This window comes from Mus musculus, chromosome 7, assembly GCF_000001635.26.
Source record: "Mus musculus strain C57BL/6J chromosome 7, GRCm38.p6 C57BL/6J".
In the NCBI taxonomy this organism is placed as follows: domain Eukaryota; kingdom Metazoa; phylum Chordata; class Mammalia; order Rodentia; family Muridae; genus Mus; species Mus musculus.
Genome location: NC_000073.6, coordinates 69,055,773 through 69,080,597, shown reverse-complemented (window position 1 = coordinate 69,080,597; position 24,825 = coordinate 69,055,773). Strand labels below are relative to the sequence as shown.

General features: G+C 41.0%; 2 long non-coding RNA genes across 2 annotated transcripts; one reads left to right on the top strand and one right to left on the bottom strand.

The window, feature by feature from the left end:
- Positions 1 to 1,306: 1,306 nt before the first annotated feature.
- Positions 1,307 to 23,856, bottom strand: Gm34782. The gene is made up of 3 exons (XR_391573.2): positions 23,769 to 23,856; positions 20,028 to 20,218; positions 1,307 to 1,350 (listed from the first exon to the last, which is right to left on the bottom strand). It is a non-coding gene; the product is annotated as a predicted gene, 34782 (long non-coding RNA).
- Gm39029 lies at positions 18,791 to 23,810 on the top strand. The gene is made up of 3 exons (XR_882198.3): positions 18,791 to 19,007; positions 20,004 to 20,156; positions 23,667 to 23,810. It is a non-coding gene; the product is annotated as a predicted gene, 39029 (long non-coding RNA).
- Positions 23,857 to 24,825: the final 969 nt, after the last annotated feature.

The following is a 24,825-nucleotide window of genomic DNA, read 5'->3' as shown; positions in this document are numbered from 1 at the left end:
TCTTACTTATAGCTACAAACAATCTAAAATTAGTGCTGTGTGTTCCTACTCTTCCAGTATGGATGATCATCAGTTCCCAAACTGTGTTTGATATACTCCATAGTTTCCCTACCATTTTCCAGTAAGTCAATCATATGTTGAGTTCACATATGCATATTGGTCTTTTTTCTGGAATCTGCATTGTTAAAATAGTGATCAAAATATTTTAGAATGAACCCATCCAATTCAGCTACCAAAAAAAATCTCTGAGTTCATTTATTTATTTTAATAACATGTCACATATTTATACTGATAATTCTTCCCATTTAAAGATAATAGTAATTGTTAATTTATATTTCCCTTTTGCTAGATTTAGTACTAAGCATTTCATTTCATTTCATTTGTTAGGCTGGATATATAATATGCATTTAAATTTTATAAGATGATTATCATGTTGTTATTGATGATGATGTTGTTACAGCTAAGAAGCATGAACGTCCTTATTACTTTGCTAGTTATTGAGATTGTTTTATGTATTGTATATAGAAAAATTGTGGGTTTGTTAATAATGCCATATTTTTTAATTTGTATGCACATATCTTGTCTTTCTTCTGCATTATCTCAAATATAATAATGAACAGTATAACTAACCGTATCTTTTTCTTGTTGCTGGTTTTTATTTTAATTTTATAGGTGTGCCTGAGTATATGAGTGTGTGTGTGTGAGAGAGAGAGAGAGAGAGAGAGAGAGAGAGAGAGAGAGAGAGTATGTGTCTGTGTGTGTATGCGCCACATGCATGCAGGTGCCCACAGGGCAAAAGAGGGTGTGTCAGATATAATGGAATTGAAGATACTAGTAGTAATGAGCTCCCTGAGATGAAATGGGTGATGTAATAAAATCTTGGTTCTCTGCGACAGCATTACTGCTCTTTTATTGTTGGCTTGTTCACTTTACATCGCATTCACTGCCCCCATCCTCGGCACCCCTCTCACAATCTTTCCCCCCACCCCTCCCTTTCTCTGAGAGGATGGGGGATCCTTCTGGGCATCCCCCTACCATCGCACATCCAGTCTTTGTGAGGCTAGGTGCATCCTGTCCTACTGGGGCCAGACAAGCAACAGCTTTTGGGATAGCCCCTGTTCCAGTTGTTCAGGACCCACAAGAAGACCAAGATGCATATCTGTGCAGGAGGCAGGGGTCCAAGTTAGTTGAGTCTGTTGGTCTTCCTGTGGAGTTCCTATCCCCTTAAGGGCTGCAATCCTTCCTCCTGTTCTTACATAAGAGTCCCCAAGCTCCATTCACTGTTTAGCTTGGGTGTCTGCATCTGTCTGAGTCAGCTGCTGGGTGGAGCATCTCAGAGGACAGTCATTCCTGCAAGCATAAGAGAGTATCATTAATAGTGTCAGGGACTAGGGCTTGCCCATGGGATAGGTCTCAAGTCAGGCCAGTTATTGGTTAGCCATTCCCTCTGTTTCATCTTTTGGTTCCTATATTTCTTGTAGACAGAATAAATTTTGGGTCAAAACTTTTATGAGTGAATTGGTGTCCCTATCACTCTATTGGGCTTCCTGCCTGGCTACAGGAGGTGGCCTCTTCAGGTTCGATATCCCCAGTGCTGTGAGACACAGCTAAGGACACCCCCACTGACTTCTGGGATCCTTCCCCATCCCAGGTCACTTGGACTTCCTAGAGATAGCCCCTCAAGCCCCAACACCAGGCAGCTGCAGATTTGAATGTCTTTCTGCTGATCATCTAGCCCTCTCTCCTGTTTCTCCCCATACCTCATCCTGACACCCCCATTCCCCTCTCCAAACCCTCTTCCACCCAGTTTCCTCCCTTCCTCTGCCTCCTCTGACTATTTTATTCTCCCTTCTAAGTGAGATTAAGTATCCTTGTTTAGACATTTCTTCTTTACATTCTTTGGCTCTGTGGGGTATATCATGGGTATCCAGTATATTATGGTAATATTCACTTCTCAGTAAGAACATACCATGTATGTCCTTTGGGGTCTGGCTTACCTTACACAGGATGATATTTTCTAGTTCCATCCATTTGTCTGCAAAATTCATGATGTCTTTATTTGTAATAGCTGAATAATATTCCATTATGTAAATGAACCACATTTTCTATATACACTTTAGGTTGTTTCCAGTTTCTGGCTATTACAAATCAAGCTGCTATGAACATAGTAGAGCATGTGTCCTTGTGGTATGGTGGAGCATCTTTTAGATATATGTCCAGGAGTGGTATAGCTGAGTCTTCAGGAAGAACTATTTTTAATTTTCTGAGAAACTGCTAGGTTGATTTCCATGGTGGTTGTTATCAGTTTGCAACCTTACCAGCAAAGGAGGAGTGTTCCCTTTTCTCCACATCCTCACCAGCATGCACTGTCACTTGAGGTTTTGATCTTCGTCATTCTGATTGGTATAAGATGGGATCTCGGGGTTGTTTGGATTTGCATTTCCCTGGTGACTAAGGATGTTGAACATTTCTTTAAGTGCTTTTAGGCCATTTGAGATTCTTCTCTTGAGAATTCACTGTTTAGCTCTGCACCCCACTTTTTAATTGGGTTATTTGGTTTTTTGGAGTCTAACTTCTTCATATTTGTTGATAGTAGCCCTGTGTTGGATGTAGGAGCAGGATTATCTATCTCTCTAGTCCTTTTGCTTCTGACTTTAGTCAATAATAAGTATTTCAACTCCTTTAGAGGGTTAGTAAAACCATTTAACCAATTAAGCAAGTCCTTTTCCACTTATAATATACAAACTTATAAATATTGGTTATGTTTTTTCTACAGACTTCATTATATTAGTGATTTGCATGTTTGCCTTTCATCCAGCAGTTTAGTAAGCACATCAGTAGGTTTCCTCCCTAGGACCACAGAAGCAATGGATGCAGGGAGTAACTCTAGAGACATTCTCTCTGTTCATGTTTTCTCATTTGCTGGAGTATCAGATGACAGTGTGCTGCCATCAGGACACATTGCCTATTGTCCTTGAGAGAAATAGCAGGTTTCTCTCTAAAGGGGCTAATATTTAACAGCAGCAGATGCTCTGACTACACTATACCCTCCTTTTCTGCAATGGAAATTTTACAGTACTCACTTCAAGAAGCTTTACATTTTTCAGGTCTTTTTGTTATTCCTGGCTCTCTCTCCCTCCCTCCTTCCCTCACTCTTCCTCTCCTGTCTCTCAACAAAGTACTAAATAAGAGCAGAAACCATTAGTACCCATGCCAAATCTTGAGTGCTAGGCTCTTTTGAAATTTCATCTACCAAACATGCTAATACATCTTTGTTGAATTGAGCCTCACTCATGTTTTCAAGACATAAACAGCATACAGTCATATTCTTTGTCAGAATTTAGTATGACTGGTCTCTAGCCCAGCTGCCAGTAGGTTACTTGTTCTCTCTGAAACCTCATAAATTGGACATGAATTATCCAGCTCTTTATGGCATCAGCTCTTCCAGACTCATATCAGAAGGGGCCATTGCATTCTGCTTACACCATCCTTAGGCTCCTCTAACCTGCAGCTCAAATTCTTTCACATTCCTCCTATAAACCAGTTCTAAATCCCTACAAAAAACAAGTGATCAGGTTTATCAGAGTACTAGTCTCACTGCTCAGTACGAATTTTCTTTAATAGTTACTTCTCTCATTTCTATGACCAAAATAAATAAATAAATAAATAAATAAATAAATAAGGAAAACATTATTGGCTCATGGTGGTAGAGAAGTCATGGCATCCTGAATGTGAGGCAGCTGGTCACGTTGCATCTGCTCCCAAGAAGCAAAGAGATGAATGCGTGTGCTTAAGGGGCCTCTTATTTTTATACACTTCAGCATTTTAGCAAGGAGGGTGCTGTCACCCACATTTAAGGTGGATCTTACCTCCACTGGAACTGCATGCTCCAAATTAAATGCTTTAATTTATGGCTTGTCTTGATTATGATGTCTCTTCACAGCAATGGAAATTTAATAAAACAGACAAATGAGGATAGACAGATAGAAAGATGGATAATAGACACATGGATTGATGGTATAGAAGTTATTCTATATTCTAGTTCTCCTGAAAGAATTTTAAATACGATGTCACTTAAAACTGTGCTTCTGTTGACTCACTAGAGCTGAAGGCAGTTGAGAACCAGAAGATGCAGGAAGAACTTTCTAAATACATTTTTTTTTACCTAAATGTTGGTCACAATCTTTCCCATGAAAAGGGTGTGCTCCCTAGAGTAGTAAATGAAGATTACTCTTATTCAAGAAACTGGACGTTGAAATTAAAATGGATCTGTACAGACAAAGATAATGTGATGACCCTTAACAAGTGTTACCTCCCCCTTATGGCTCCCAATCACTATCATTCCTCTGTACACATTATTTAATAAATAAGTATGTATGTTTTTGTCCTAATAATCAATGTAATTCTTAAGACCTCCCACAGAAACCAAAGAAGTTGATAGTATTATTAACTAAAGAAAAACACATTGTATTTCCAAGAACTCAAATCCTCTGCATTCTCCAATAGCTATATACAATCAGGAATATATATATATATATATAAAACACTTGACCTATATATGTGTGTGTGTGTGTGTGTGTGTGTGTGTGTGTGTGTGTGTGTGTAGTGCTTATTGCATGCCAAGCTCCAGGATTTAATGTAAAGAATTGGTTATACTGGTCTTGGGATTCATAAAAAATAAAACCAAGTTTAAAAGGATGGCACCAGTGGGAGATGAGAAGGTGGTGGCTGCTGTTTTCAACTTGGGAGGGAAGGAGTGGAGCTCATGGTGCTTGAGGTGAGATCTTCAATGAACACCACTGAGATGCTCAGGAGAAAGCATAGCATGGCTGATTGGGTAAGTGGAGAAAGAAGCTCTGGCAGATGTGAAAGAGGCTGGAAAGGATCAGACAAAAGCAAGTCTCTCCTTCCTCTTCCAGTCTTGTCGCCTCTTGATCAGAAGGTTAAAGTGGTGCACTTGATGCCATTAGCACCCACACTAGAGCCTTACTGGAAAAAAATCAGTTCAGTGCTAGCTAGTGTTGTTCTGCATGTATCTAACAGCATTGGAGGGACAGAATGTTATGAGTTTAATAATGATGGCTTTTCTGTTGTCCATTCTAAGTTACTATCTATTCATTCACTGAGAAACACTAGTGATTTTTTTTTTCGAGTCTTTGGCATATTAGCTTAGAGTAAACATAAAAAGATCTCTGTCTATCTCCCGTTGCTGGAGCATGGCTATGACTGGAAGCAACCCAGTTCTGACCAGACTCTTGAGGAACTAAACAGGAAACAATATAGCCGATGGATCAATAGTAGATCCATCTATTCTTTGTAGACCCCCATTCCCCACAGGTGAGCTTGAAATAGTTTTGCCAGTAAACAAAACATGACTATTTTCTAGTCAGGAAAGCCTGTCCTGCTGTTAAAGTCCAGTCCGGAAGAAGGGAAGCCATTCCTCACTAGCACATCTAATTCATATCTGGATTTCCTTCCCAAAGAATTAGAAGAGGGTTTGTGATGCTTCAGCAACAGAGAGGAAGTTCCCATCTGAAGTCAACAGAGGATTTCATTTGTCCAGATCTACGGTTTATTTATCAGCTGCCACAGAGGAAATTGGACAGATAATGCTGAATGCTTGGCTGCATCTCCCGGTCCTTTTGATTAGGATGCTGACTCTCCGATTTTAAGTGTCTGAGCCCATCACCTTTCATAGAATCACAATATAAAGGACATGCAGATAACCAAAAGCGGAAATAACCGGACTCTGTCTTTTCACCCACAACTGACCACTCTTTGCAGTGCTGCAAAAGAAATGGAACAAGCGATATTAGGTTTTTAGGGGCAGGGGAGGGAGGAAAAAACTAATTTGTCAGCCTTCTCAGCATTATTGCAGTGCTTACTCGTTTTCCTAAGGTATTAAAATAAATGGAGGGAATGACTCATCATCTACCCCACTCCTGAAGACTCAGAAGAGTCCCATAACACAAGAGGAGGTCATTCCCAGCACTGGCTGACAAAGGGGTGTGTTCCAAGAAGACCTTTCAGTACCAGTTGAACTAGAGTTACTTTTTGCCAACAAACTGGGCCCCTATAGAAAGTTAAGACCCTCTTCATGTTTAGAATCAGCAGATGGTTTTACATACAAAAAAGAAGTTAGTTCTTATGATAGTTTGTACATCCTTGGACCAGGCAGTGGCACCATCTGGAGGTGTGGCCTTGTTGGAATAGGTGTGACCTGGTTGGGATGGGTGTGTCACTGTGGATGTTGGCATAAGATCCTCACCCTAGTTTCGTGAAAGTCAGTCTTCCACTAGCAGCCTTTGGATGTGGCGATCTGAAGACTGCTTACACATCAGCCATGGAGATGCACAGTTTGGAGTTTGCCCAGTTGGTTTCTTGCCTTGCTTTGGGGATTACAGTTAATTAGTTGGGTGAATCTCAGAAGAGACCTTGAACTTTGGACTTTTAACATTATTGAGACTGCTATAGAAAGGAAGGGACAGGAGTGAGGATCAGGAAAAGGAGTAGAAACAGAATAAGTGACTTGTAGATAAGCAGACAGATGGGGGCAGAGCCATGAGGGCAGGGCAGAGAAGAGGGTGAGAGGGGGAGAGGGTAAGGGGAGAGGGAGAGAGAGACGGAGTCAGAGAGAGGGGGAGGAGGAGAGGGAGAGAGGGAGAGGAAGAGGAAGAGGGAGAGAATATGGGAACAGATAGAAGGAGACGGCAGGCATCTCTTTTATAAGCAACTAAAGTGGAAACTTCTAGTTCTTTGGAAAGTGAGTTATGTCAAGTGATGTTTTGCTGGGGCACACAGGAGAAAGAAGGTCTAGTAAAACCAACAGGTAAAAGTGGGAGATAAGCACTGAGCCTTGGTTTGGTTTGCTCTACCTCATGATTCTTCCCTAAAGACACGCATGTATTGATTCACCTGACATAGCATTGTTGAGGTTGAGTTCAATTTGTGATAATGCCACCATTGAGAGAAACTCATCTAAGAACTGCTCCTGAGGTTCCTGAAGCAGCTTGCTGGTTCTGTGGCCTCACCTCAGACCAGTTGGTGAACCTGGTGGTTTCTTCAGGATTGACCGACAGCTGCCTGTTGTGTGCTCTTTGAAAGGATTAGACTGTGGCTGCTGGTTTTGTGCCTGGTCTCTGCCTGCCTAGAGGACTGGCCTGCCACTGCTAAACCATATTCACTGTTTGCTACAGAACTGAACTACCCCCTCCCCCAAAGAAGATCAAGTTCACCCCCAAAGAAGTATTGTTGAACAGGTCCACACCCCCCATATCATAATAACTTCTCTTCCATGACCTCTGCAGGGTGGTGGGCTAGAAGAGAGGTTGAACCCTTATTCAAGTAGGTTGGAAAAATTTTTCTGCCTCCATGCAACCCATACCTGGTACACATGGCAGAAGGTACTGGCACACACCATTGCTAAGTCCCTGGGAGAAGCCTAGTGGAATCACCTGTAAGCTAACAAACAGAATGTAAGCTAGGAGCGGGAAAATATAAGACCATCATAGAGCTAAGAACAAGAAGCGTAATTAGTTGGGAGATGCTTAGCTATTCTTCATACAGCCAGAAGGACTAAGAAATGTTTTACTGTGTCTTTATACAATTCTGCTTCTTCCTATCTGTGTCTTTCTGGCCTTTGTTCTGGTAAAAGAGCCGTTGTAGTACCCTGAAAGGAAAGATAAACAGGTGGGAGGCTTAGAGGATGGATTGGGGGAACCCTCCATTGTTTTTTTCCAAAAGCCAATTTACAGTTAGTTCATGCCTAGCAAGTTAAAATAGGGCAGACTTCCCAAGAGTCTGCCTGAAGTCATTCTTTTTTTACTGCGTTTCTGAGATGATGTTATTGGGCTGTGTGAACCTGGTACTACAAGGGTGCTACCACACAAAATATCTGAAAGTGTTATGCCCTATCTTTACAATTGTTAGAAAGAAAGTATAATCTTTACTACACACAAAGGAACAGATGCAGAATAAAAATTCTAATAAAGATTGTGACCATGATCATGTCCTTTTTTTTTGTTCAACTTCATGTTCTTTCAAGAATGGCTAGTTGCCAATGTATCTGTGCAAAGGAAATTCAGAAAAAGGGAAGGGGCCAGCCATTTTCTGCCCTCAAGTTCTAGGGATGGGAGGAGTTATAAAAACTAAAGTTTCCTCAGTTTGGGTAAATTGATAGATTTACATAAAAAGTTTACAAGGTGGGAAGATATGAAATATTGGCCCTTGGTGGGCCAACAACCTTTGATAACAAAGCCCCAGGTCTCCACCCTGGATTCTATTCTAATGCACTCACAGAATGCTAGTTGTCGTGAACCCCCCCCCCCCAAATCTGCAAGGCAAAGCTACTGTGATTATTATTCAATTTCTGGATTAATACAATGTTTATATTTTCTACCTTTGTAGAATTCATATGTTTAATCTTGGTGTTCTACCCTGCACCAGCTAACTTTTCTTAGGGACGTGTTGATACTCCATTCTTTAATCGTTCATCAACCCCATTCTTTGCCCATCAGTATAACTGGAAAATTACTTCAACTATGTAGAACAGTGAAGATCTTTGTGCCTGGCTTGTACTATAATCTGATGATTAAGTGAACGAGATACTGGGCAGAAGTGCTTTCCACAGTCTAGTAAGAACTCAGCATACTTTGGCTTGGTCATTGCCTATTGTCCTTTATATATTACATAGAATCCTAAGTCAATCATTCAGCTCCAATTTTGGTATATACTTGTGATATGCTCTGAGTAACAAATGCCTCTTACTCGTCAGTTACTTCTCTGCTGTTGTGATAAAACACCATGACCAAAGCAAAGCATTTATTTGGGTTTACAGTCTCAGAGGGTTAACAGTACATCACAACAGTGTTGTGGAGAAGCCAACCGTAAGCATGTTGGCTGGAGCAGCTGAGAGCTCACATCATGAGCTTCAAGTAGGAAGCAGGGAAAGGCTCACTGGGAATAGTGTGTACTTAAAATCTCAAGCCTCAGTCCCCAGTGATAGACCTCTTCCAACGAGGCCACACACCCTGATCCTTCCTAAGTAGTTCCACCAATTGGGGACCAAGTATTCTACATATGAGCCTATAGGAGTTATTGTTATTCAAACTACCATATTTGGAGTGAATGAAAATGAGGACACAACCACTCATAGGTATGGTTGACCAGAAGGGTTTTACTGTAAATACTATGAAGAGAATATCCAGGGTTATCTGGAAGGGTCCAGACTGAACATTTCCAACAAAATAAATGGAGCCATGGGAGGAAGGTGGAGTGGGAGAGGAAGAGAAGAGAGAGAAAAGACAAGAGAGGGGACCAAGAGCATGTGAGAACCAAAAGGGCACGAGGCCAAAATGGCCGAGTTATATAGGAATCATTAGCTTAGAGAAGGAAAGTTTAGCCCATCCTCTAGCCTGGAGATGTTTAGGGTAGGGTGCAGAATGAGAGGTGGTGGGAGGAGCCAGAGGTGCTAAGATTTGTCCCAGAGTTCTTTGAGACCTAACATGAACTACCAATATACCCTTTGCTTTAGTCAGCTTTGCATTGCTATAACAAATTTCTGAGACAATCAACATGTCAAGAGAAACATTTGCTGACTCATAATTTTAGCAGTTCTAGTACATGACTGACAGATTTACTCTGTATGGGTTTCTTTTTTTTTTGTAATTTTTTTTATTACGTATTTTCCTCAATTACATTTCCAATGCTATCCCAAAAGTCCCACACACCCTCCCCCCACCCCACTCCCCTACACACCTATTCCCATTTTTTTGCCCTGGCGTTCCCCTGTACTGGGGCATATAAAGTTTGCCTGACCAATGGGCCTCTCTTTCCAGTGATGGCCGACTAGGCCATCTTTTGATACATATGCAGCTAGAGTCAAGAGCTCTGGGGTACTGGTTAGTTGATAATGTTGTTCCACCAATAGGGTTGCAGATCTCTTTAGCTCCTTGGATACTTTCTCTAGCTCCTCCATTGGGGGCCCTGTGATCCATCCAATAGTTGACTGTGAGCATCCACTTCTGTGTTTCCTAGGCCCCAGCCTAGTCTCACAAGGGACAGCTATATCACAGTCCTTGCAACAAAGGCTATCTAGTGTATGCAATGGTGTCATCGTTTGGAGGCTAATTATGGGTTGGATCCCTGGATATGGCAGTCTCTAGATGGTCCATCCTTTTGTCTCAGCTCCAAACTTTGTCTCTGTAACTCCTTCCATGGGTGATTGTTTCCAATTCTAAGAAGGGGCAAAGTGTCTACACTTTGGTCTTCGCTCTTTTTCAGTTTCATGTGTTTTGCAAATTGTATCTTATATCTCGGTATACTAAGTATCTGGGTTAATATCCACTTATCAGTGAGTAGATATCATTTGAGTTCTTTTGTGATTATGTTACCTCACTCAGGATGATGCCCTCCAGGTCCATGCATTTGCCTAGGAATTTCATAAATTCATTCTTTTTATTAGCTGAGTAGTACTCCATTATGTAAATATACCACATTTTTTGTATCCATTCCTCTGTTGAGAGGCATCTCGGTTCTTTCCAGCTTCTGGCTATTATAAATAAGGCTGCTATGAACATAGTGGAGCATGTGTCATTCTTACTGGTTGGGACATCTTCTGGATATATGCCCAGGAGAGGTATTGCGGGATCCTCCCGTAGTACTATGTCCAATTTTCTGAAGAACCACCAGACTGATTTCCAGAGTGGTTGTACAAGCTTGCAATCCCACCAACAATGGAGGAGTGTCCTCTTTCTCCATATCCTTGCCAGCATCTGCTGTCACCTGAATTTTTGATCTTAGGCATTATGACCGGTGTGAGATGAAATCTCAGGGTTGTTTTGATTTGCATTTCTCTGATGATTAAGGATGCTGAGCATTTTTTCAGGTGCTTCTCAGCCATTCCGTATTCCTCAGATGAGAATTCTTTGTTTAGCTCTGAGCCCCATTTCTTAATGGGGTTATTTGATTTTCTGGAGTCTACCTCCTTGAGTTCTTTATATATATTGGATATTAGTCCCCTATCTAATTTAGGATAGGTAAAGATACTTTCCCAATCTGTTGGTGGCCATTTTGTCTTATTGAAGGTGTCTTTTGTCTTACAGAAGCTTTGCAGTTTCATGAGGTCCCATTTGTCAATTCTCGATCTTACAGCACAAGCCATTGCTGTTCTATTCAGGATTTTTCCCCCTGTGCCCATATCTTCGAGGCTTTTCCCCACTTTCTCCTCTATAAGTTTCAGTGTCTCTGGTTTTATGTGAAGTTCCTTGATCCACTTAGATTTGACCTTATTACAAGGAGATAGGAATGGATCGATTCGCATTCTTCTCCATGTTAACAACCAGTTGTGCCAGCACCATTTGTTGAAAAGGTTGTCTTTCTTCCACTTGATGGTTTTAGCTCCCTTGTCAAAGATCAAGTGACCATAGGTGTGTGGGTTCATTTCTGAGTCTTCAATTCTATTCCATTGAACTACTTGTTTGTCATTATACCAGTACCATGCAGTTTTTATCACAATTGCTCTGTAGTAAAGCTTAGGTCAGGCATGGTGATTCCACCAGAGGTTCTTTTATCCTTGAGAAGAGTTTTTGCTATCCTAGGTTTTTTGTTATTCCAGATGAATTTGGAGATTGCTCTTTCTAATTCGTTGAAGAATTGAGTTGGAATTTTGATGGGGATTGCATTGAATCTGTAGATTGCTTTTGGCAAGATAGCCATTTTTACAATGTTGATCCTACCAATCCATGAGCATGGGAGATCTTTCCATCTTCTGAGATCTTTTTAATTTCTTTCTTTAGAGACTTGAAGTTCTTATCATACAGATCTTTCACTTCCTTAGTTAGAGTCACAAGATATTTTATATTATTTGTGACTATTGAGAAGGGTGTTGTTTCCCCAATTTCTTTCTCAGCCGGTTTATTCTTTGTGTAGAGAAAGGCCATTGACTTGTTTGACTTAATTTTATATCCAGCCACTTCACCAAAGCTGTTTATCAGGTTTAGGATTTCTCTGGTGGAATTTTTAGGGTCACTTATATATACTATCATATCATCTGCCAAGAGTGATATTTTGACTTCATCTTTTCCAATTTGTATCCCCTTGAACTCCTTTTGTTGTCGAATTGCTATGGCTAGGACTTCAAGTACTATGTTGAAGAGGTAGGGAGAAAGTGGGCAGCCTTGTCTAGTCCCTGATTTTAGTGGGATTGCTTCCAGCTTCTCACCATTTACTTTGATGTTGACTACTGGTTTGCTGTAGATTGCTTTTATCATGTTTAGGTATGGGCCTTGAATTCCTGATCTTTCCAAGACTTTTATCATGAATGGGTGTTGGATCTTGTCAAATGCTTTCTCTGCGTCTAAGGAGATGATCATGTGGTTTTTGTCTTTGATTTTGTTTATATAATGGATTACATTGATGGATTTCCATATATTAAACCATCCCTGCATCCCTGGAATAAAACCTACTTGGTCAGGATGGATGATTGCTTTAATGTGTTCTTGGATTCGGTTAGTGAGAATTTTATTGAGTATTTTTGCATCGATATTCATAAGGGAAATTGTTCTGAAGTTCTCTATCTTTGTTGGATCATTCTGTGGTTTAGGTATCAGAGTTATTGTGGCTTCATAGAATGAGTTGGGTAGAGAACCTTCTACTTCTATTTTGTGGAATAGTTTGTGCAGAACTGGAATTAGATCTTCTTTGAAGGTCTGATAGAACTCTGCACTAAACCCATCTGGTCCTGGGCTTTTTTTGGCTGGGAGACTATTAATGACTGCTTCTATTTCTTTAGGGGATATGGAACTGTTTAGATCGTTAACTTGATCCTGATTTAACTTTGGTACCTGGTATCTGTCTAGAAATTTGTCCATTTCGTCCAGGTTTTCCAGTTTTGTTGAGTATAGCCTTTTGTAGACGGATCTGATGTTGTTTTGGATTTCTTCAGGATCTGTTGTTATGTCTCCCTTTTCATTTCTAATTTTGTTAATTAGGATGTTGTCCCTGTGCCCTCTAGTGAGTCTAGCTAAGGGTTTATCTATCTTGTTGATTTTCTCAAAGAACCAACTCCTCGTTTGGTTAATTCTTTGAATAGTTCTTCTTGTTTCCACTTGGTTGATTTCACCCCTGAGTTTGATTATTTCCTGCCGTCTACTCCTCTTGGGTGAATTTTCTTCCTTTTTTTCAAGAGCATTTAGATGTGTTGTGAAGCTGCTAGTGTGTGCTCTCTCTAGTTTCTTTTTGGAGGCACTCAGAGCTATGAGTTTCCCTCTTAGAAATGCTTTCATTGTGTCCCATAGGTTTGGGTATGTTGTGGCTTCATTTTCATTAAACTCTAAAAAGTCTTTAATTTCTTTCTTTATTTCTTCCTTGACCAAGGTATCATTGAGAAGAGTGTTGTTCAGTTTCCTCATGAATGTTGGCTTTCCATTATTTATGTTGTTACTGAAGATCAGCCTTAGTCCATGGTGGTCTGATAGGATGCATGGAACAATTTCAATATTTTTGTATCTGTTGAGGCCTGTTTTGAGACCAATTATATGGTCAATTTTGGAGAAGTTCCCGTGAGGTGCTGAGAAGAACGTATATCCTTTTTTTTTTTTAGGATAAAACGTTCTGTAGATATCTGCTAGATCCATTTGTTTCATAACTTCTGTTAGTTTCACTGTGTCCCTGTTTAGTTTCTGTTTCCATGATCTGTCCATTGATGAAAGTGGTGTGTTGAAGTCTGCCACTATTATTGTGTGAGGTGCAATGTGTGCTTTGAGCTTTACTAAAGTGTCTTTAATGAATGTGGCTGCCCTTGCATTTGGAGCATAGATATTCAGAATTGAGAGTTCCTCTTGGAGGATTTTACCTGTGATGAGCATGAAGTGTCCCTCCTTGTCTTTTTTGATAACTTTGGGTTCGAAGTCGATTTTATTTGATATTAGAATGGCTACTCCAGCTTGTTGCTTCAGACCATTTGCTTGGAAAATTGTTTTCCAGCCTTTCACTCTGAGGTAGTGTCTGTCTTTTTCCCTGAGATGGGTTTCCTGTAAGCAGCAGAATGTTGGGTCCTGTTTGTGTAGCCAGTCTGTTAGTCTATGTCTTTTTATTGGGGAATTGAGTCCATTGATATTAAGAGATATTAAGGAAAAGTAACTGTTGCTTCCTTTTATTTTTGTTGTTAAAGTTGGCATTCTGTTCTTGTGGCTGTCTTCTTTTTGGTTTGTTGAAGGATTACTTTCTTGCTTTTTCTAGGGACTGATTTCCATCCTTGTATTGTTTTTTTTTTTCTTTTATCATCCTTTGAAGGGCTAGATTTGTGGAAAGATAATGTGTGAATTTGGTTTTGTCATGGAATACTTTGGTTTCTCCATCTATGGTAATTGAGAGTTTGGCCAGGTATAGTAGCCTGGGCTGGCATTTGTGTTCTCTTAGTGTCTGCATAACATCTGTCCAGGCTCTTCTGGCTTTCATAGTTTCTGGTGAAAAGTCTGGTGTAATTCTGATAGGCCTGCCTTTATATGTTACTTGATCTTTCTCCCTTACTGCTTTTAATATTCTATCTTTATTTAGTGCATTTGTTGTTCTGATTATTATGTGTCAGGATGAATTTCTTTTCTGGTCCAGTCTATTTGGAGTTCTGTAGGCTTCTTGTATGATCATGGACATGTATGTCTTTCTTTAGGTTTGGGAAGTTTTCTTCTATAATTTTGTTGAAATTTGCTGGCCCTTTAAGTTGAAAATCTTCATTCTCATCAACTCATATTTTCCGTAGGTTTGGTCTTCTTATTGTGTCCTGTATTTCCTGGATGTTTTGAGTTAGGATCCTTTTGTGTTTTGTATTTTCTTTGATTGTTGTGCCGATGTTCTCTATGGAATCTTCTGCACCTGAGATTCTCTCTTCCATCTCTTGTATTCTGTTGCTGATGCTCGCATCTATGGTTCCAGATTTCTTTCCTAGGGTTTCTATCTCCAGCGTTGCCTCACTTTGGGTTTTCTTCATTGTGTCTACTTCCTTTTTTAGGTCTAGTATGGTTTTGTTCATTTCCATCACCTGTTTGGATGTGTTTTCTTGTTTTTCTTTAAGGTCTTCTACCTGTTTGGTTGTGTTTTCCTGTTTTTCTTTAAGGACTTGTAATTCTTTAGGAGTGTTCTCCTGTATTTCTTTAAGTGAGATATTAAAGTCCTTCTTGATGTCCTCTACCATCATCATGAGATATGCTTTTAAATCCGGGTCTAGCTTTTCGGTTGTGTTGGGTGCCCAGGACTAGGTGGGGTGGGAGTGCTGCGTTCTGATGATGGTAAGTGGTCTTGATTTCGTTTAGTAGGATTCTTACGTTTGCCTTTCACCATCTGGTATTCTCTGGAGCTAGTTGTTATAGTTGTCTCTGGTTAGAGCTTGTTCCTCAGGTGATTATGTTAGCCTCTATCAGCAGACCTGGGAGACTAGCTCTATCCTTAGTTTCAGTGGTCAGAGTACTCTCTGCAGGCAAGCTCTACTCTTGCAGGGAAGGTGCCCAGATAACTGGTGTTTGAACCTGCCTCCTGGCAGAAGTTGTGTTCTGCTCACCAGAGGTCTTAAGATCCAGTGGAGTGTCCTGTGAGGACCTTTGGAGTGTCCAGAAACTCCGCGCACAAGGAAGTCCGCTGCTGGAGTGAACCGGAAGGGACTTGTGCCCCTGATCAGGCTGGGTTATCTGCTTCCTTAATTAATACAGTCTCAGGTCCCACTCGATTGGATTGGAGCAGATGCTGTGTTCCACTCACCAGAGGTCTTAGGATCCCGTGGGGAATCCTGTGTGGTTCCTTGTGGGTGTCTGGAGACTCCGCTGGCAAGGCACCCTGGTGCTGGAGTGGACCGGAAGGGACTTGTCAAAATCTTTCTTTTTAAGCTGATCTTCTCAGATATTTTATGACAGCCCTAAGAGGAGTAATTAACAACATGCAGTGATCGAAGAACTCTTCACCAAGCCACACCTCCTCAAAGCTCTGATTTTCCAATTATCTCCCCTAAAGAGCCAGCTCTTCAGCATATAGAGTCCTGGGAAATACTTCTTACCCAAAGTCCCATGAGCCTCAACACAGGGCTCCTGCCACTTCCTTTGCTCTCACGGACAATCCCCAGAATTACTGAATATCAGTAACATGTCACTGCAATGCTCACAACCTCTCCAGTGACCTCTCATCTTATCTAGAGAGATCATGACTTCTCCAAAACCCAGAGCTTCCCCACAACATCTTCACTGTCTTTGAATTTCAGCTTCTGCATTTCCTCTCGTATTCAATACCTTGGAGCATACTATATAGACTTCCCTTCTTTGTTTCTTCTTTCTCCTCTTTTGCTCTATTGCAACCCTTCTGAGGGTAAGCATTTGCTGTGATGATTTTCTATGTGGCTGTATATAGCCCATATTGGGCCCTTAAGAAACATTTGTGAAATTAATTGACTAACATGCGTTAAAGTTATTTTAAAGGAAGTATTTACATTCTTAAATACTGGAAGTTGAATGTTTACTCAAAGAAAACAGTTCAACCAGAGCGGGACAAAGATGGAATGGGGCCTAGAGCAAAGAAGGAAAACATGGGCTTTGAGCTCAAGAGACCACTTAAAGGAATGTCTGTTAAGATAGAACTAAAGAAGGAAGACTATGGCTGGCAGAAAAGATTTCCTATTTGGAGGTCATTTCATCACACATGATGGTAATCACCATGAGGAGGATTTAAAGGTATAGTTAGTCTTTTTCTACCATGTTTCTTTTTTTGGGGGGCCATGTTTTTTTTTAATTAACTATTCTGTTAAAACTGCTATTTTGATATATTGGCAGATTACTTGAGTGGCTCCATTCACTAGCTAAGCCGAAGTCCTCACTAAGCAATAGTCACCATAATGACTTCAAGATTTGGGGGGAAAACTTCTGTGTAGTTCAGCAATGAAAAGAAACAACCACTCATGTTGCAAAGTTATGTTCCATTCACTCCCTGTTAATTAACATGTCAGAAAGCTTAAAATAGGCAAACTATGGGAAGACATAAAAGAATATTCTCTAGAAAATTAAGGAAAAGGGACTCACAGGATACCAGGAAGGAGCCTGAGTGATCTCTAAGGCAGAGACTAGAGTTTCTGTCAGGGTAAGGGCATTTTCCTAGGGACTCAGAGATGGAATCAGAAACCAGAATAATTAAGGATGCATACATCCACTTTCACATTTTCTTATTTATTTCCTAGTATTAATTCCCATTTATCCAAGGACTGAACATCCTAGGTCTGAACTATTTCTCTGGCCAGAAACTTGACAGGGACACACAACATGGACCCCACCCTACACTTTCACTTCTGTCACTCAGGAGCAATTTCTCACACCCCTGGGCTACAGCTCTTCTTCACTGCGCTCTGTCCAGATGCACCCCACCAGCTCTTTAATGCACTGGGGTGTTGTCAGGCATAATGATGAGCCATCTGAATAATGACACCCATTCTAGGGTGTAAATTAGACAGCCGCTTGTCCCCACCCCACAAAGTGGAAGTTGAGTCAGCGCAGCCATTTGAAACTGCAGTCTCTGTTGCGATAAATCTCCAAGTCAGGGATGAATGAGATCTCCTTTACCTGCCAGATGGCGTGTGACCTCTTACCTGTCAACAAGGCTCTTTGGCAGCATCTGACAGCTAGCCTTCACCTAAAATTTCTGCTTCAAAATAAAAGGCCTATGCCTGCCTGAGAAGCCAGTGGATAGAGGGGTCAGGGGCTGCCTCCCACAGCTGGTAGCACACAGGGCAGAAGAGAAATGAAAGCTGCCTGGACTCTCATTCCCATCTGGGTCAGGTGCTGTTGATCATCCCGAGATGCACGTCCATCCCTACACCTCTCTAAGCTTTGAGGCCAGGCAGCCCAGCAAGACTGCGCGATACCCTGGATCTGCTCTCCATGCAACTATTTATAGCTATTTATATCTGCGGGATGCCAGCCACGCTTAGATCTGCGTGACACTTCTAGAAAGTTGCACTGCTATTTTCTCAACCTCCTAACAAGGAAGCAACAACAGACACAGCCCATCCTCATCAGGACAAGGAAGGCTGTAATTTGTGCTTGTGTGTTTGCTTTATTTTTTTTAACCTAGGATGCCATTTAGGAATCTTCAGGACTCTTCTCTTCAGGCACACCCCACCCCTCAGCTGTCTTGATTAGAAGCTCTGTGTATGCTGGTCAGATCTGGGGATTAATGACGGCTAATTTGCCTGAGGTTGGTGCAGCCCAGGCAACAGACTTTGCACAACCAGCTTTTGCTGCCATATGGGCGGAAGCAGCTGTTTCAATTACTTTCAGTGCCCAGATGTGTCAGACGAGCCACCAGTCCTCTGCGGGGTACATCAGCAGTGCGGCAGCTAATTGCTTCAATCGTGTATGGAAGCATGGTACTGGGTACTGTGAAAGGGGTTTTGGGGACAGCCGAGTGCCAGCTGTCCTCACAGCTCACAATGCCAGCAATCGGACAGGCTGAGACTAGACTTTGAGTTCCTTGCTGACACATGAATTAGCTGTGTCTTTGTCAGGTGTACACAGTGGATGTACAAAGGCAGGTAACTGTCACCCCAGGCTAAACTGTATCCACTTCTTCACAGATCATGTAAGCAAAGGACCATGGTAGTTGGGATTCCAGGCCTGATGGATGCTTAGGAAATCAAAATTATATGATTTCAAGTAGCATGCAATTCATATTGTCCATGTGAATATGAAGCTTTGAGACATAGTTTTATAGTTTTAGATGTTAACGGTCCAACTTGTGCCACACTGTATGTAGGTCATGGGCTTTTTTGTTGTTGTCGTTTTGTTTTGTTTTGTTGTTTTGTTTTTTAATTTCAGAATGAGTCAAGAGAGGAGAGGAATGAAAGTTCAGCCACCATTCATCCCTTTTTGCCTTATCCCGAGTTCCCAATTCGTGGTGGTTGTGGGCAGGGATCAGAAATAAAACCCAGAGAAGATGTCCCATCCTATTGTTTGGGGTACAGTGATAACTGAAAATCTGAGGTAAGCAGGGGAGCTGTTATCATCATCACAATGCATTTACTTAGGAAAAGAACAAACATTTGTTTTGTGCTAATTCCATGGTAATCAGGGTGATTGTACTGTACTTCCCTGCTCTGTGTTGCCATGGTTATGCCAAGCAGTTTGTGGCTATTGATGCCCGCCTGAGAATAGTCCACAGTGTTCAGTCTGAGACCTTTCATCAGACACATGAGCACTGATTTCCCTTGTGCAGTACCGCACTTCGGGAGCTCGAAATAAGTTTGCTCTCTTTCAAATGTGGACTAGGTTGCTTCTGACCTGTCTTGTGAAATGATGGTGCTCTCTTTGGCTCATTGCTTCTCTTAAGACATTTACAACCCTGACAAACATAACGCGCATACCCCACATAGATACAGACAGACCCTGTTGAACATGAAACAATAGAATAATTGAGTGAAAAATGATCATATTTGTCTATTGATGTGATATATTGATAAAATTTAGCCCCCAGGATATGCCAAGTGAACAGCTGTGTAATCTGTTCTTGAACTGTACTAGAGTAATCAGGTCCATCCTCCTTAAAAGGCTATGAGATGCCGATTTGGACCACTCCTACCCTGAGCTTCCTGATCCACTTTAGTGGGTTCTAGCTATGCAAATCTAGAAGGCAATTATTTAATCCCTTTCTCAAGCTGGTTACTCAAACAAGTTATAATATATTGCTTTATTTAATCATTACAATTAGTAGTGGTGGCTGTATGTGCTTCTATGTATTTAAACAGATAATCTTCTAAAACTATGCACATATATTTGCAAATATATTCCATCCACAGAATTCCTGGGGACCAAGTACAGGTGAATATTGATGAGATATTTGTCACGGATTATTGGGCCAACCCCTAGTCTTCTTTCCTCGGAGTCATGAAGATGGCAGGTTTTCCTCTTTTGACTGCAATATAGCAAACTACATAAACACATGGCAACATATAACCACAAGTTCTTATTTCTTATATACAGCCTGGGCAGCACTGCTCTGCATACCTTTCACAGGAAGCCCCAGAGGGCTGGAGGTGGCCAGGACTGAACTGGGCTGGGTTGGAAGTTCTCCAGACAGACATCTCTCTCCAGGCACAGCTGCTCACTTCCAAGAAAAGCCTGGCCTCCCTTCAGGTGATATTTCTTTCTTTAGACCCCTGGATCTGGATTCTCTCCAGCAGGACAAATCAGTTGCACTGAGAACAAGATAAAAAAACAAATTCCAATTTTATAGAGTTGGTCAGGAATTACCATAGGCCATGTGGTCACACTGCTATATAACCAGCTAACCATTGGAAAGAGATGGCCTGCATGTACAAGCAAGCCAAAAGAGAGCAATGGTGGCTATTCAGAAACTACACAGTGTGGTTATAGGCGGGTTCACCAACATGAAATGCAGAGATTCTAGCTGCACTAACAAATAGAATTTGTACCATCTTGGGTTGCTTTTATATTGATATAATAATAATCATGCAATCTTTAAAAACAGGAAACAAAACAAACAAAAAGCCTTCTAATTCAATGGTAATATCCACTGTATTGTTAGAACACAAGATCTAAAGGAGAGGGAGAGTTGTATTGTGTTTAAATCTTTCCACTTCTGAAAACAGTGAAAGTGGTATTGATTGGGATATTTCCTGTGTGTTTTTTTTTTCTTGCTCTTGTTTTGTAAGAATAGAGAAGAATAATTTACGCATAAGAAAGACCGCACACTGTCATTCACTACTGCCAAGAGGAAGAAATGCTCCTCCACACATCCCCATTCTTATCTGCGCTGCATTTTAACTCAACTGAGCGTGTGTATTATTGTCTGTGTCTCCTTGTTCCTTGAATCATGCTCAGATTCTCTTGGGACCATGGCTGTGTCCATCTGAGTGTGAGTCGGGGTGTGAATGAAGAAGCAAGCCATGACCACAGCCACAGGTTTCTGGAAGGTTATATCCACTGGGGAGAGCTATCCTCCAAAAGATGAAGACTTTCACTGGAGAGGAAACCTAATGCTGGCAGGGACACTAAGCTTAGTGCTAATTCTACTTGGGAAAGGTACACAAAAGAGCAGCTTAGTCATATGATGGCAGTGATGCTACTATTGTTGGACTTTCAGGACCAGATACTTGCATCCAGGTGACCTCTCTTGTTGCACATCTAAATTATCATATATACCAAGGGAGCTATGGTTTGAATGTCTGCCCCTTCTAAAAGTGACAATGGAATTAAATTATCTGGGCAATGTTTTTTGTTTGTTTGTTTGTTTGATTATTTTTAAGTTTTTAAGGGGTATAAGCCAATGAGAGCAGAGCTCATTGATGGATTAATGCTCTTGCTATAAGTTGATAAAACACCTCCCTCCCTTTCCAATCTCATTCATCTTTTGCAACATGATGATTTCCACCTTGCTATGGCAATAAAAAAGCTCTTTCCAGAATATGGCAAGTGCCTTGACCTCAGACTTCCCAGGCTCCATGACTATGAGTCATGATAAATTCACCACTCTGCTATCCTGTAATGGCATCACAATACACGGTAAGACATATAGTTTATTCTTTAGTTAATATTTTCCCCAGAAAAAGTTGTTTGAATTGTTTCCAGATTTGAGCTATTGTGAATGAAGGTGCTATGAGCATTCAAATACAGGGGGTTTGTTGTTGTTGATGCTGATGTTTTAATTAATTCATTTATTTACACCCCAAATACTGCTCTCCCTTCTGGGTCCTCTCTCACTGACTTCCTCCCAATAACCCCTCTCCCCTTCTCCCCTGAGAGGGTGGGATCCTCTGGGTATCCTGCCCACCCAGGCACATCAAGTCTTCACCAGATTAGGAGCATCCTCTTCCACTGAGCCCAGACAGGGCAGCCATGAAGACTGAGCTGCCTTCTGCTACATATGTGCTGGAGCCAGTGTATGTTCCTTGGTTGGTGGCTCAGATTATGGGAGAGATCCCAGGGACTCAGGTTAGTTGGCTCTATTGGTCTTCCTGTGGAGTTCTCATCTACTTCTGGACTTCCAGTCCTTTCTACAGCTTCTCCATAGGTGTCTCCAACCTCCATTTAATGTTTGGTTGTGGCCATCTTCATGCACTGGTTTTTATGTGATGTGTTTTCACATCTCCATCTCCCTTCTAGTTGCTCTGACTGGGATTATCCACACACATTCTCTCTCTTTAATTCTTTATCTTGGTTGGTTTTCTCACCATTGTGACAAAATCGCAGAGAACATAAGCAGTAAAGTTTGCTTTGATGCATAGACTCAGCCCATTCTGGTGATAAAAGCTTGCATGGTAGTCTGAGCATGTGGGGATGATGGTAAAAGCTTGGAAAATCAGTAATCAGAAAGTAAGAAAGCCAAGGACCAGTACCAACTCCAGAAGTCAATCATGAAAGGTTACGACCCCCTAGTGATTATACCCTCCAGTGAGAGCCCTGTCACACAGTGTTGCATGAAGCCCCAAAGGGACATCTCTGAGAACCATGTTTTCAAACTATTGAGTTTCTCAGAAGATAACACCCATTAAAGCTGAAGGACTAACTACATTTGAACAGTTATTTCATCAATAAACTATAGTCTCAACTCTAAAGGGTTGAGGGTTGTCTATGTTACCAGTGTGGCATGTTTGTTCTTATCACCTGAAAACTTTCATCTCTTAGAGACATTACCTGTTTCTTTTTTAAATTACATATTTTTTAAACAATCAGAAACAATTATACTTCCCAAAGTTATTGGTTTTATTTAAATCTTTTCCACAGAGCAGTTCACTCCACCTAAAAGAGCAGTGTCCTATGTAATTACAGTGAGATACAAATAATAATAATAATAATAATAATAATAATAATAATAATAATGAAACTTGGGGGTGTTTAGTCCTCAGAAGAAGGGACTTAAAGAATAGAAGGACAGTAGTTTATATTGGACTAACATTAAGCCACATGTTTCTTTTGTGGTTCTTACATTAGTTCCCATTAGCTATTCATTGATATGAATATGCGTCACTCGGTTACAGTGCTCCTGACGGTTCAAGCCTCACTTTAGCCTCATAATTCAAGTCCATTTTAACTCCTTTTAAAGTCTGAATAGTTTTATTAACACAATGTGCTACCTTAAGTGCCTTTGTCTCCAGCCATCTCAAGTAGAAAGTAGAAGTGACCCAGGAAGTTGATTCCAAGGCAAGACCCACTCCTGGGGATGTGTCTTTTCCCTGTAGTTAAGCCCTAGTCAGATACATGTGGACTCCCTTAAGCACCTGAGCTACATTGTCTAAATTTTACGACACCTAATCCCAGAGCACTTAAACAATAGTGGCCGAGAAAATATACAACCTCAGTAGAGTTCTTAATTAGAAAAAGAAAAGTGAAAGCATAACGCTTGCATCTCTGTAGTAAAAGGGCTTAGGTTCTTTTGTTAGGTGACCATTAAAAGAGAGGAAATAGGGTTGCTATCACAGTGAACTTTTCCTGAGCCACTAAGAACAATGCATCCTTTGTAGGAAAATAGAATAAATGGAGGTTATTATGCTACATGAAGTAAGCTCTCCTACAAAAACCACACTTGCATATTTTCTCTCATCCAAGGAAGCTAAAAGGAAGAGGGAGAGGTATTAAAAAGAAAAGTAAAAGGCCCGTGGAAAGATTTTGTGTTACTTTTCCTAGGGAAGAGGATGCCAGCAACAGGCCAATGTAATGACTGCACCAGTGTTCAATGTGGCAAACCAATGGCTTCACATACAGGAGTGTGGCTGAGGGGAGAATTACCTGCATGTGAATGGATCAAAGCCAGCCCTGAAGGGCCCACAGCAGAGGAGGTGATGAGCAAGAAGAGTGCAAGCCTGATGCTCTCTGTAGGACTCAGAGCTTGACAGGTGGGAGCATCGCCCCCAGACAACACCACCTCCTGGAGTCTCCTCTTCGCAGTAAATTTCCATGATGATGTTGCCTTGACACAGGAGCTTTTAGCTCTCAGGACCTGAAGCTTCATGTACATCTGTGGCCTCTTGAGTCTCTCTCAGAAAGAGAAAGGAGAAGGGATGCTAAGAAAGAATAACAGTGAATGTGCCACAGCAAAAACAAAACAAAAAAAACTTGCAAGTTATACGTGCTAATTAATAAACAAAAAGGCATGCCATGCTTACTGCTATACTATGTGAAATTTCCATTAATAAGAATCCTTAGAAATTGATGTGTTCCAAAGCATTTTGGTTTACCCCTTAGGTATGTCATATTCTTGATCAAGAAGTGACTTCTCTCCCCAGGGAGCTCAGTTTTCCACCTTGCCCAGATGTTCTCATGCAGTCCCTTCTGCAGGCAAAAGAAAGAGCATGATGGAAACTCTCCTGCAAGAACTATATGATCTCTCCATCGCGTATCTAAGACAGACAAAAAGAAATGGTTACAGAATGGTACCCTGAGTCACTAAAATATGCTTCTGTGGGGTTTTTAAAAAATCACCAACAAAAATGTAGATGAATGAGCCTAAACCTAGGCCTGACGCTTAATTTACCTTTTATCCCAGTCCCCACTTATCCTGAGAGACGGTCAAATTTATGTTACTACCAAAGGCTTTGTTCACTCAATGTCTTTCTTTGGATTAAAGTTTGAATGTGATTTTTAAAGCTTTTCAATAACTAATATTATACATATATTCACAATTTACTGTAAAAGAATTATATATTTAAAGACACACATACATATGTTAACATATTGTTATGACACACACACACACACACACACACACACACCACTTACCTATGTCTTTGAGTCTGACTTTCACCTCAGTTTTAGTTGCTTGTCTCACACTCAGACACTCTGCTTT